Raw genomic sequence first — 14,166 nt, 5'->3', positions numbered from 1 at the left:
AGAAATAGGAGAAGAATCTAATTAAAACTTAAATTCTACTAATTTTATATGAGACAGGGGGGTAAAAATCGATTTAAGGTGTGAAGAGCGATTGCTGGGCGCAGGGCCCATGGTGATTTGGCCCAGGGGCGTTTTTGTTACAGATTCCGTTTCTTGTCAAAAAAAACTGTGGTATGATGGGCCAATGGGGTGTGAACCCAATGTATTTCCAATTTTTCAGAATTTTGTATCAGATTTTTCTTGCCAAAATGGCAGTATGGGCATCATGGGTGTATCAAGGAATTTCGTGGCCCAAAGTAATTATAGATCCAGATTTATTATTACAAAAATAATAATGAAAAGAAATTAATTAATAAAAGAAAAGGATAAATAAAATTGGGAAGTTAGGGTTACTCTGTTGCGTCGTATCAAATCCTCTGAACTTCTTCCCCTTCACTCGCGAGCGGCGGCACGGTGAGCTTCGCTCTCCTCTCCGATCGAAAAATTACAGCACCGCCGTGAACCTCCTTGCTTCGATCATCACCTCTTCGTCTCTCAATCCAACTCTCCATCTCAGATCCGTTACATCTCGCCCCCGATAAGCAAAAGGCTCAATGAAGATGGCAAGAAATCCAGAGGCAATACTTTGCTTCTTCTTCCTCTTTTACATTCCGTAGATCGTGACGTGTGTTGATGATATTGTTTGTATATGATTCGGCCAAAGTGATGCTCGAAGCTATCGCAATGAATGTTGAAGTTGTAAATCGAAGATGATGATGATGATGCAGAAGTGTTGTAGTGATAAGGATATCGATTCAAAGAAGCCAAAGGTTCACGGTTGAATCTCGATGCGGGGTTGATGATCCGGTTGCGAACAAATGAAGACGATTGGCGAACTGTGATGCTTCTACGGAGTGATTGATGAAGAATTTCGATGAAGATTCCGCAGTGAGTTTTCTTGTTACAATCTTTTCCTTCCTATATTTCTCTGTCAATCTCCTCTTTTCCGTTGAATTTTGTTACGCTCCTTGTTGTGATACAAATGAATCAAATCACGGCTAAGAGGTGTCGAAGATTGGAGAATATTGAAGATTGAGAGGGGGAAGAATTGAAGATTTCTGAACTGTTATTGAATAGTTATGGAGAGTGGAGAGGAAGATTGAAGATGGCTGAAGCTTGAGGATTGAATTGAAGAAGGTGAAGGAGATGGATGAAGTTGCAGAGAGTGAAGTGAAGATGATGTGGAGGTGGAGATGAATGGGGAAGAGCAAAAATGGTGAAGGGAGAGTGAAAGTGAAGAGAGAGTTGAACTTTGATGAATGATGAAGATGGAAATGGTGTGAAGTGGAGAGAGCTTGAAGAATGAATTGAAGAAGACCCTGAACAATGGTGAAGCCCCTGTTATATAGAGTTGAAGGTTAGTCTTCTACTCTCCTTTTTCTGTTAGAGTTCAGTTGGAGATTCTGTTAGATGGTTTAGAAGTTAGTGATGACTTGGCTAGGTTGTTAGAAATCTGTTAGGAAAAATTAGTTATGGTTAGAAAGTTTGTTACACATTAGTTATGCTGTTAGGATTGGTTATAGGAATATTCTGTTAGTGAAGGTTAAAATGATAGTAGAAGTGATATTTGGTTCAATGAGGACTGATAGTTAAAAGTTAATCAAACTGACTGTTAGTATTAATTAACCCCTGTTAGCAAAGTTATTCATATTTGAATGTGTATGACATGTATGGCTATGGTTCTGTTTTGAATGGCCTCTTTTTGGTATGATTCTTGAATGGTGCAGGGCTGAATATAAATGGCTGCAGCTGTATGTGATTGGATTACGAATTCGGACCTGTTTAAACATGCTTGATTCTGTACTGTTTTTCTGATGTAGTATTCTGTTATGAATAGATATGTATGCCCCTGTTAGGATTTGGTTTATTTGAATATATGGTTTGTGTAGGCTGCTGGTATGTATTTCCTGGATTTTTCTGTAATCGAAGCTCTTTGATTAGCCTGTTATTTTTCTGAACTGGTGCAGGGTTGTTTTCGATCTAGAACTGTGTAGCGGATTCATGTTGGTTAAATCCGTTGTTTGAATAGAGTATTAGGTTGTAAGTCCAACTCCAATCATCAGGAGCGTCCCTCCGAGAACCATGGTTTAGGCAGCACCTCAGAAGCCGCTACTGAATTCAAAGGTTGACAGTCAAGATCCAACTCTTATGGCAAAGCGAATTCTGAATCACCATTGAATGTCTCATAAAGGCCTTTGTGTAGCGTCCTCGAAATAGAATGAATGCTCTAGCATATGTGTATGCTGGTTTGAACTTGACAGTATTTTGTTTATAATCTTGTTGAAGGATCTTGACTTGAAGTGTGGAATGGCTGCCATCCTTTTTCTATGCAGGGACCTATTGTATTGGTTGAATGGTTTGAAGCTTTGAAGCAAACACACCATTGATGAAAGCTTAAAATTAGGACAGTAGGCTAAGAGCAAATTTTGTGGTTTGTCTTGTTGTAAATGTAATGTAATGTAGTGTAATGGTGTATTTGGTACTGTACTGATGTGATGATGATGGCCTTGTAATAACATAACTCTTTTTTCAAATAAATGAAATTAGAATCCTTTCTTCCTTTTTTTTTTTACATCCCGTTACAGGTTCAACTTTTCCTTCTATGCGTAATTGAATTGAATGTTTCTCTGAATGAGCACGGCCTTGAAACGCATTGGGCTTATTTTAGATTAAATGAATGAACCTTAGCAACACCTTGGTATCTATGCACACATCCCATACTTGTCACTTAATGGGATCTTAGTTCCTCAAATCATGTTAACTTCCTTGACAAGCGACAAACGATTGAAAGAATAGCGCTTATGTATTATCAATTCCATAGCAAAATTTTGAAGAATCTTTGAAGATGAATCAGTCTCGAAGTATAGAAATAGAGAAACTTTAATAATTTAAGATCTCTGATTCCAATGTCAATGGTTGTTTAATGATGCATGATTTTATTGATGAACTAAGATGTAAATGAATATGAAGCTTAAACCAATTAGAAGTAAAATTAGATGGGTAAATTTTGGGGTGCAACAGCTGCCCCTATTTAATCGTCTTAAACCTGAATGTGAGATTGGCGCTAGCCTTTCGATCATTCAAGGTAGAAGAAGATTAAATATTAAGAGAACCTGAAAATTTGCCTGATGAGAGATGTGATCCACTGGGGAGGAAATGGTGTCAAATCCACTGAGGAAGATTGTATCCACTCTGGGTTGAACAAATTAACTCTGGGTTAGGGACAAAATAAACATCGACTCTGGGTCGAGAAGGAAGAGTAGATCAACTCTGGGTCGAAGAATAGAGGAAAGTTAACTCGGGGTTGAATAAGGGGTAAACATCAACTCTGGGTTGAGAACGGAAAGGGAAATCAGTATTAGTGGGATGAGATATAAGTATTAACTCTGGGTTAAAAAAAGAAAGCAAGGAAATCAACTCTGGGTTGAACAAGAGATTGGATAACGATTATGGGTTGAAAGAGGAAAGGTGAACAATTAGGAATAACCGTCAACTCTGGGTTGAGTGGGAAAGACAAAAGATTACCGTCAACTCTGGGTTGAGTGGGAAAGGATAAAAGATAACCGTCAACTTTGGGTTGAGTGGGAAGGAAAAGAGATAACCATCAACTCTGGGTTGAGTGGGAAAGAGAGAAGATAACCGTTAACTCTGGGTTGAGTGGGGAAGTAACCGTGAACCCTGGGTTAAGAAAGAAATAATTGTCAACTCTGGGTTGAGTGGGAAAGAGATCAACTCTGGGTTGAATAAAAGATAACCGTCAACTCTGGGTTGAGTGGGAAGATATAATTAACTCAGGGTTAAAAGATGAAAGGAAAGTCAACTCTGGGTTGAACACAAAAACATCAACTCTGGGTTGAAGAAAGATGAACATGATTGACATTGGGAGATGACACCACAATGGTAACTCTGAGTGATCCAGTGGACTATCAACTTGAATACTTTGTAGGGACCTCATCTGATGAGTAACTTGGCTTATGCTTCATATGCAATGTTTGATTTGTTTTATGCACTTCTGGAGATGCAATGCAATGAGTTCTATATGCAGTGTACTAATGGGATGGTCAGGGTTTTTGCTTTTGTGGGGAATAGATTAGGTGGAGTTCTGACACTCTGCTTGAGAATCAAGGTAGGGTGGATGCCCCTGGATTATTAATGATTGAAATATTGTGGGAGAAATGATGATGAGAATGCAATGACATGCGTGATGAATGTATGAATGGAATAATTGTTTCTAAGATATAAGTGGATGGAGGATGCCTTTATGGAAAGGTCAAAGCTTGAAGGATAGAATTTGTGGAGGTGAGGTGTTTGGCTTGACTCCTCAACACCTATCTCGATATCTGACACTTGATCAAAGATGAAGAGATGAATTGTGGCTAGCTTGCTCCAGCTTGTATGATCTCTCGAGGTAGAACTTTGATAATGCTTGAGTCATGGAGATTTGCAATGGTATGCCGCAGTGTTGATCATGGGATGAATGCCCCAGATTGAAAGGAATTTTTCCACCAGATGGATTCTTCAAGTATTTGCCTTGTGGATGACCAACCTTTGCCTTTGTAGGATTACTCGATGGAATTTCAATGTTGAACTTTCCTTGGTATCAAGTACTTACCTTCTGATTAGAGACAAATCTGTTTTGAAAAAGATAATGAGAATGCAATGCACATGTTAATCTTAAGGAAACATTTTTATTTGTCAAAATGTTGTACTGATACTAACACAAATGACACAGCAACATTAGGAGTCAGTTTGACATGATTTTACAGTTTGTATGCTTTCGCAACGGACCCTGCTTCAATTAGGACTTTTGAGGGTTGTAACGTGGCCGGGTTCACGATTTGAGAAACAAAGGATAAAGGCTCAAGTTCTACTTAACCCACCCCTCTTCGTGATGTTTTCCAGTCCTACGTTCAGCTAGTTCGACACGAGTGTTCACCTTTCAGGAAGGACTGAGACAGATGAGGATCCTTTGCGACGTTGATGGAGGTGGCAGTCACCCTTTAGTGCTTCCGTTGATGGTCACAACAACTTGTTCCTTGGAGGATTTTTGTTCTTGTTCTTTTCTTTTGCTTTCCCTAACTTTTGCCTGGACAGAAAGTTTCTTTTGATTTTGGTTTTCGTTGTCCAGCGGGATATGCCCTAATTTTTGCCTAAGTCAATTGCTTCAAAGCTTTTCTTTTTTCTTTTGACTTAGCGGGCTATTGTTTCCCTTTTTTTGATCATGATTCATAACTTTCTTTTCATTCTTTTTTTTGTCTCGTTCGGGAACAAGTTGTGCGACTTTTGTGATTGACTTGATGAAAAGGTTGTGACTGCCTTCTTCTTAGTGAATGAGAGACATCCATTGTGGATTGTGTTCTTCTTCTTTTGTTGTGAGATATGATATATGATTGATCCTCTGATGGAATACCTGAAAGTTGAGCGCTCGGTCGCACTAACTGAAGACTACCCTGCCCCTGGTTAAGATTGAGGGTTTTGTATATTTGAAAAGAAACTCCTACTCCTTAGGCTCAAAAGGGTTGACGAGGGTTTCACTCCCTTATAACTCCAGTGTTTGGGAATTGAAACAATGCCTGTACATCGTCAGCAGGATCCTTGTTCCAAAAGCATACAGTTAGTAGTTCATGTGTTTTTGATTTTCATCATTCTCCTTTTTTAGTTGCTTAAGACAAATGAGTTGAATATCAATAAACATGATGGCAAATATGAAATGATTTGAGAAAAACTTGTATATTGCATTATTTTTATTTATTCAAACAAAATGAGTTTCTTACAATGAGAAGTACTTGATAACAACGAAAGTAATACAATTGAAAGTACTTTGAAGTAATCTAGACAATGGCAAGATTGGCCTTATGCAAATGAAATGTTCTCTGACAAACACAAAGTCTTCAGGCTCCAGTGGTGGGAGGTGCCCCCTTTAGGGGGCATGTAGTTTTCTGATGGTAGCTTGATCTTATTTGTAATTCCCCATAATTCTTCTTCTGTGAGCTCTTGTCAGATATCAGTGTGGAGGAATCGTCTTAACGGATCTGATGGAGAGGAAGAGTGTAAGAGTCTTGGTAACCATGGATGCACATGCATGAATGCAAAAATGTTAATGAAGATGCAAATGTATCATAAATCAGGATCAAGGATCAAGGCCTCTTGGATCGCAGCTTCTCATGGTCAATAAGATATGGTCAAACCCTTTAGATTCAGAGGTTCGACGTTGCTTTCTAGATAAATAGCTTGTGCATAAGCCAAAGATGGTCGAGCCCTCCAGATTCAGAGGTTCGACGTTGATTCTGATAGATAACCCTTGCATAAGTCAAATAAGGTCGAACCTTCCAGATTCAGAGGTTCGACGTTGATTCTGATAGATAACTGATGTAGAACTTCTGTATAAGTCAAACGTCCCAGGATCAAAGGTTCGACGCCTTTTGTTGAATAGCAGAAATCCGGGTATGATGAAGGTCAGGTTTCCTGTCCCCTCCCAATCTCACGGGTATGTAGTCTAGACACGGACGGGTGGTCCCTAATGGTCACCAGGGTCTACAATTCCCATGGGGTACAAAGTGTTTGAGGCAACAAGCGTGCCAGACACAGTGTTCCATGAAAGAACCTCGCCCAGTTGTGGTACCCCATGTCAAGCTCGATCATAGCAAGCGCTACGGGAGTCAACATGAGCATCCACGCTAATCCTATGTGTAACTGGCCTGGGCAGTGGGTCTTTTACCTCACAAAACCCCCCACCTGCAAAGACAAGCAGAAAAATATGTGGCCCCCACGGGGGCCCATAATATAGTCCAGAATGCGAGAAAATAAACATGATATGCAAGCATAAAGTAAACAATGCAAAACATAAACAATATATAAGCACAACCAATAAACAAACAACAAACAAAGGCTAGGATCGACTTGCTTAGGTCCCCAGCAGAGTCGCCAGCTGTCGCACGCTCGCGAAAATGTGAAGCTAAGGGAATGCATGCAAATGAAAGAAAAAGAAATACGGGGAAAATAAGGTTTATAAATAGTTGTGCTCGCTTAGGCCCCGCGACCTAATGCCTACGTATCCTTTTCAGGAATCAGAGCGCCGTAGTTCGTCTCTTTAGTTTTTGTTTGTTTTTGTGTTTTTTAGTGGACGGAGTTACATTCGCAATCTAGCGTCAGGATAGCAACTCGTTGAGTGGAGTCTTATGCGTTACCAGTCTGCGATCGAAAGGAAGCAACATGTCCGATTAAGGGAAAGAATGCCTCGGAGGCGAGATGAAGAAGTGATTTTGAGCGTTTCAAGTCGAACCCTAAAGGAAGGGAAACTCGAGTTGCTTTGTGGTTTGTGTTTTTTAGAAATTGGGAACTTACGCTCGAATGGTTCCCTTAAGCAAGGGAGATCCAAGCACTCGAATGATTCCCTTAAGCAAGGGAGATTCAAGCTTCCATTCCCTTTTTATGATTTTCACATTTTATTAATGTTTCTTAGAGTATTTTCTTGGTATTTTTTATGGGGATTCAATTTGGATAGTTGTTAGGTGTTTTAAAGTTGAAAAGGAAAAGAAACTAGCCTAAGTATGAAGGGAATTTCTACCTAATGTTATCATGGTTTCTACCTAAGGTTAGGAATAAAAGAATATGAAAATAAAGATCACCATTAGAAGTCAACAAGTAGGATACATGAAAATGGTACAAGAGCATGAAATAGAACAAGTCAAAATATAGCACAAAAGTGAATTAAAAGTACTATTATTTTTATGTTGATTTTTATGAGAGAAATTGAGTTCTAATTTGAACAAAAGAGATTAAAATGATTAGCCTAAAAAAACTAATATTTTTATAAACATTTCTTATATGACAACAATTTGTATTAAAGTCTAAAAGACAAGAAGTGAAAATTAGTGTTTTTATTACTTAAAAGAAATAGGAGAAGAATCTAATTAAAACTTAAATTCTACTAATTTTATATGAGACAGGGGGGTAAAAATCGAATTTAGGTGTGAAGAGCGATTGCTGGGCGCCGGGCCCATGGTGATTTGGCCCAGGGGCGTTTTTGTTACAGATTTCGTTTCTTGTCAAAAAAACAGTGGTATGATGGGCCAATGGGGTGTGAACCCAATGTATTTCCAATTTTTCAGAATTTTGTATCAGATTTTTCTTGCCAAAATGGCAGTATGGGCATCATGGGTGTATCAAGGAATTTCGTGGCCCAAAGTAATTATAGATCCAGATTTATTATTACAAAAATAATAATGAAAAGAAGTTAATTAATAAAAGAAAATGATAAATAAAATTGAGAAATTAGGGTTACTCTGTTGCGTCGTATCAAATCCTCTGAACTTCTTCCCCTTCACTCGCGAGCGGCGGCACGGTGAGCTTCGCTCTCCTCTCCGATCGAAAAATTACAGCACCGCCGTGAACCTCCTTGCTTCGATCATCACCTCTTCGTCTCTCAATCCAACTCTCCATCTCAGATCCGTTACATCTCGCCCCCGATAAGCAAGAGGCTCAATGAAGATGGCGAGAAATCCAGAGGCAATACTTTGCTTCTTCTTCCTCTTTTACATTCCGTAGATCGTGACGTGTGCTGATGATATTGTTTGTATATGATTCGGCCAAAGTGATGAATGTTGAAGTTGTAAATCGATGATGATGATGATGATGATGCAGAAGTGTTGTAGTGATAAGGATATCGATTCAAAGAAGCCAAAGGTTCAAGGTTGAATCTCGATGCGGGGTTGATGATTCGGTTGCGAATAGATGAAGACGATTGGCGAACTGTGATGCTTCTGCGGAGTGATTGATGAAGAATTCCGATGAAGATTCCGCAGTGAGTTTTCTTGTTACAATCTTTTCCTTCCTATATTTCTCTGTCAATCTCTTATTTTCCGTTGAATTTTGTTACGTTCCTTGTTGTGATACAGATGAATCAAATCACGGCTAAGAGGTGTCGAAGATTGGAGAATATTGAAGATTGAGAGGGGGAAGAATTGAAGATTTCTGAACTGTTATTGAATAGTTATGGAGAGTGGAGAGGAAGATTGAAGATGGCTGAAGCTTGAGGATTGAATTGAAGAAGGTGAAGGAGATGGATGAAGTTGCAGAGAGTGAAGTGAAGATGATGTGGAGGTGGAGATGAATGGGGAAGAGCAAAAATGGTGAAGGGAGAGTGAAAGTGAAGAGAGAGTTGAACTTTGATGAATGATGAAGATGGAAATGGTGTGAAGTGGAGAGAGCTTGAAGAATGAATTGAAGAAGACCCTGAACAATGGTGAAGCCCCTGTTATATAGAGTTGAAGGTTAGTCTTCTACTCTCCTTTTTCTGTTAGAGTTCAGTTGGAGATTCTGTTAGATGGTTTAGAAGTTAGTTATGACCTGGCTAGGTTGTTAGAAATCTGTTAGGAAAAATTAGTTATGGTTAGAAAGTTTGTTACACATTAGTTATGTTGTTAGGATTGGTTATAGGAATATTCTGTTAGTGAAGGTTAAAATGATAGTAGAAGTGATATTTGGTTCAACGAGGACTGATAGTTAAAAGTTAATCAAACTGACTGTTAGTATTAGTTAACCCCTGTTAGCAAAGTTTTTCATATCTGAATGTGTATGACATGTATGGCTATGGTTCTGTTTTGAATGGCCTCTTTTTGGTATGATTCTTGAATGGTGCAGGGCTGAATATAAATGGCTGCAGCTGTATGTGATTGGATTACGAATTCGGACCTGTTTAAACATGCTTGATTCTGTACTGTTTTTCTGATGTAGTATTCTGTTATGAATAGATATGTATGCCCCTGTTAGGATTTGGTTTATTTGAATATATGGTTTGTGTAGGCTGCTGGTATGTATTTCCTGGATTTTTCTGTAATCGAAGATCTTTGATTAGCCTGTTATTTTTCTGAACTGGTGCAGGGCTGTTTTCGATCCGAAACTGTGCAGCGGATTCATGTTGGTTAAATCCGTTGTTTGAATAGAGTATTAGGTTGTAAGTCCAACTCCAATCATCAGGAGCGTCCCTCCGAGAACCATGGTTTAGGCAGTACCTCAGAAGCCGCTACTGAATTCAAAGGTTGACAGTCAAGATCCAACTCTTATGGCAAAGCGAATTCTGAATCACCATTGAATGTCTCATAAAGGCCTTTGTGTAGCGTCCTGGAAATAGAATGAATGCTTTAGCATATGTGTATGCTGGTTTGAACTTGACAGTATTTTGTTTATAATCTTATTGAAGGATCTTGACTTGAAGTGTGGAATGGCTGCCATCCTTTTTGTATGCAGGGAGCTATTGTCTTGGTTGAATGGTTTGAAGCTTTGAAGCAAACACACAATTGATGGAAGCTTAAAATTAGGACAGTAGGCTAAGAGCAAATTTTGTGGTTTGTCTTGTTGTAAATGTAATGTAATGTAGTGTAATGGTGTATTTGGTACTGTACTGATGTAATGATGATGGCCTTGTAATAACATAACTCTTTTTTCAAATAAATGAAATTAGAATCCTTTCTTCCTTTTTTTTTTACATCCCGTTACAGGTTCAACTTTTCCTTCTATGCGTAATTGAATTGAATGTTTCTCTGAATGAGCACGGCCTTGAAACGCATTGGGCTTATTTTAGATTAAATGAATGAACCTTAGTAACACCTTGGTATCTATGCACAAATCCCATACTTGTCACTTAATGGGATCTTAGTTCCTCAAATCATGTTAACTTCCTTGACAAGCGACAAACGATTGAAAGAATAGCGCTTATGTATTATTAATTCCATAGCAACATTTTGAAGGATCTTTGAAGATGAATCAGTCTCGAAGTATAGAAATAGAGAAACTTTAATAATTTAAGATCTCTGATTCCAATGTCAATGGTTGTTTAATGATGCATGATTTTATTGATGACCTAAGATGTAAATGAATATGAAGCTTAAACCAATTAGAAGTAAAATTAGATGGGTAAATTTTGGGGTGCAACAATATGGATGTAGGGTATATTGATTTCTGTATTGGTTTGATGGTTTGGTATGTGTGTGTATTGATGTAGGGACTGAATTTTTGTATGTATATGTGTAGGTGAATGTTTGAATGTATGGATTGATATAACCTGCGTTTTTCTTTGGTATAGCACTGTCGGTTCTGAGCTTGTTTCTATGTATTATGCAGGCTCTTGATGGTATTGGTTTTTTACTGTGATGATATATACTAGATGGTATGAGCTGGCTTGTGAACCAGAGTCGAGTTTGCCGCAAACTGAAGCTGAATTGACTCTCTGTTATACAGGTTAATATAATTAAAGCCTAGCATCATGTGGAATTTGAAGAATGATCATGAGGTCCTGGAGTTGGTGTGATGCAAGCTTGAAGCAACTTTAGGAATATATTCATTGTAGCTTGCTTGACATTTATATGGTTCTCTGTATATTTTCCTTTGTGATGTAATACATGAAACAGTAAGAAAGTGTAATGCCAATTAAGCCTGTCTTGAAAATGAAATGGCTTCTTTAAATTTGAATTGGATAGATTAGTTTGTCCTTCATCGGTTCAACCTTAAATATTCTCTTTGTAGCAATGGCATGACAGACAAGAATAAAATTCCAATATGACCTTGGTCAACAGCCGAAATGTCCTCGTTGATTTTGACCAAAAGTAAAAATCCTTATTGATGCTCCTTAAACCCCAAAATGATCATGCACACGGTTCTTTTCCATATTAAGACATTGAAATCTTGTTCAGAACTTGCCACGTGTAATGAAATGAATTCAATCCTCAATTGAGGATCAAAGATCTCGATGAGCTTTGAGAAACAAGTTACACCATGGTTATCTTTGGTTCACCTCTAAAATTCCATCTGACAACACAAGCACCGTGAAACGATACTTAATTACATCAATGAGATCTTCCATGTTAGGTGTAGACATTCAAATCATGTGCACTCTTGGAGCAACATGCTCCTTATCCAATGATCCCAAGTTTATGTAATGAATGCATGGTATGTAGGACGACCTAAATGAATGAGATTATAAGATGCATAAGCCGGTTAGATATAAAAATTGGATGGGCAAATTTTGGGGTGCAACACTAACATACATCCAATCGAGATAAATAACATATATACTAAATTCTATCATTCATAAATACGTAATAGATGATAATCAGAAGAGTCCCCCAACCTTAGCAAAAGTTCCTGGTTCTTCCTCTTCCTCTTCCAAAGCTCCTTCACGTTCTTCCTTGAGTTCTCCTCTTTTGCTTTTTCTTTTCTTTCTTTTATGAAAAATAGAATTCCACTTTAGAAAAAGGCTTAGTAACTAACACCCCCCCCTTTCTACTAATTGTCACACCGGCCCAATTACCATATTTTCATAATTTCTCCAATAATTAACAAAAATTCCAATTAACCCAAATAGTTAATTTAAATTCCAATTAAATTAAATAATGGAAATTATGGGGTGTTACGAGATTGGCGAGGGCTATGTCGATGTTGGGTTGGACGTGCATCAGTTCTTCACTTTTCTCTGTCGATTGTTAGATCTCTAGTTATCGATCGTAACCCTAATGCTATTTTTGTCTTTGCTTGAATTTTGGTGACTCGGCGGCAGATTAGGGTTTCAGGGAAAGGGGAAAGAGAGAGAAGAGAATACGTGGGAGAACTAAAGTGAGGAGGAAGAAGAGGGATGATTTTGAAATGTGGCCAATGATAAATTGACACATGTTGGCTTCTTTGACATAATGCACCACTTGTCATGCTCTTATTATTCCAAATTAAAAGTGTATGCTTAATTTATTAATTACGTAAATGTCCAATTTGTAGTGAAATTTTTTTAGTGGACGGGTAAATAAGACAGATTGGTCAATTGCTTAGTATTAGCTTTATAGTAGATAGTTTACTCTTAAATTATTTATATTTTAATAAATAGTAAAATATTTATCTATGCTTCATACACGTTCAATTGGATTTTTATTTCAAATAAGTGACAAAACCCAGTTCGTAAGGATTTGAGAGTAAGGCTTGCAAGTATAAGGTCAGGGGTTCGAATCTCACTTTTCCAACTTTTGACATTTTCGCCTTTTATTTTGTTTCTAACTTTATTTTTATTTTTTCATTTAAAAAATCCAAAATTATATTTTTTATTATTTTAATTTCAGTTTTTGTATTTTTAATTAATGCATTTTTAAAAATATTATTTTTTTTCATTAAAATCATTATTTTATGCAAAAAATAGTCAAAAATCATAAAAAATAAATAAAATCTTTTCAAATCAAATCTCGCACTCAGTCACAAAACTATTCAGATTCATAATTTTGCTCACCAAGACTTGAATCAACAAGAAATTTTCAATCATCAAAACCATGCCAAAAATATATTAATTTCATTTAACTCTTGACCTAATTCTCATCTATAAATAGGACTCTATTTTCACAGTTTTTGGAATGAACACTCTCCCTCTTTTCTTACTTTCTCACGTACAAAAATTCGTAAATACTAATTTTCAACCCTTATTCACAAAGCCAACAATCACCTCCAAAAACTCTCCCAATTCTCCTTCCACATTATTGTGATAAATTTTCCAGCCTATCAACTGAGTTCTGAAACTATTGTTTCGATTTGCCCCGAATTTATTTTAATCACTTTTCTATTTTTCCAATTGTTTTCTCAACCAGAACATTGCAGGTGAGGATCAAAATGTTTTGATCATATATTATTGTGTTATGAATGCATAGAATGTTTCTGGATCATTTGTTTTGAGAATTAGTGCAGGTATGGAGCTTTATCCCTTGACCTCAAGGGATGGGTTCAAGTCCTGCCCCATACAATTTTTTCTGGCCATTTCCTAAAACTAACCACTAATACATTTTTTTAAGCCACTAACCTTTTTTTATCATTACCTTTTCCTTTTTTAATTTTTACTATTATTTTTTCCCTTTTTATTATTACTTATTCTATTATTACTATCATTATTGGTGTCATTTTTTTCAGGAACAAGAATACCTGCATGTCCCAATGGAGAATTCCTTTGGCCAAGAGGGAATGGGTTGAAATCCCATCTCCCATCCTTTTTACACCTGTTTTTCACTCCATTTAATTAATAACACTGATATTCTTTTTTATTACTAAATCTCTAACATTTTTGGCCAAAATCTTTTTAAGCCAAATTAGGGTTATTCTTAATTT

The 14,166-nt window shown here is 37.3% G+C and overlaps 2 long non-coding RNA genes across 2 annotated transcripts; both read left to right on the top strand.

Moving 5' to 3' along the window:
- The first annotated feature begins 230 nt into the window (after positions 1 to 230).
- On the top strand, positions 231 to 2,599 carry LOC131594893 (uncharacterized). Its single transcript, XR_009281590.1, has 2 exons — positions 231 to 1,396; positions 2,007 to 2,599. It is a non-coding gene; the product is annotated as an uncharacterized LOC131594893 (long non-coding RNA).
- A 5,701-nt stretch (positions 2,600 to 8,300) lies between these two features.
- LOC131594892 (uncharacterized) lies at positions 8,301 to 10,525 on the top strand. The gene is made up of 3 exons (XR_009281589.1): positions 8,301 to 8,842; positions 8,937 to 9,311; positions 9,922 to 10,525. It is a non-coding gene; the product is annotated as an uncharacterized LOC131594892 (long non-coding RNA).
- Positions 10,526 to 14,166: the final 3,641 nt, after the last annotated feature.

The sequence above is a fragment of the Vicia villosa genome, linkage group LG4 (assembly GCF_029867415.1).
Source record: "Vicia villosa cultivar HV-30 ecotype Madison, WI linkage group LG4, Vvil1.0, whole genome shotgun sequence".
NCBI lineage: Eukaryota > Viridiplantae > Streptophyta > Magnoliopsida > Fabales > Fabaceae > Vicia > Vicia villosa.
The sequence above is the reverse complement of the archived record's forward strand: the minus strand, read 5'-3'. Positions and strand labels throughout refer to the sequence as shown.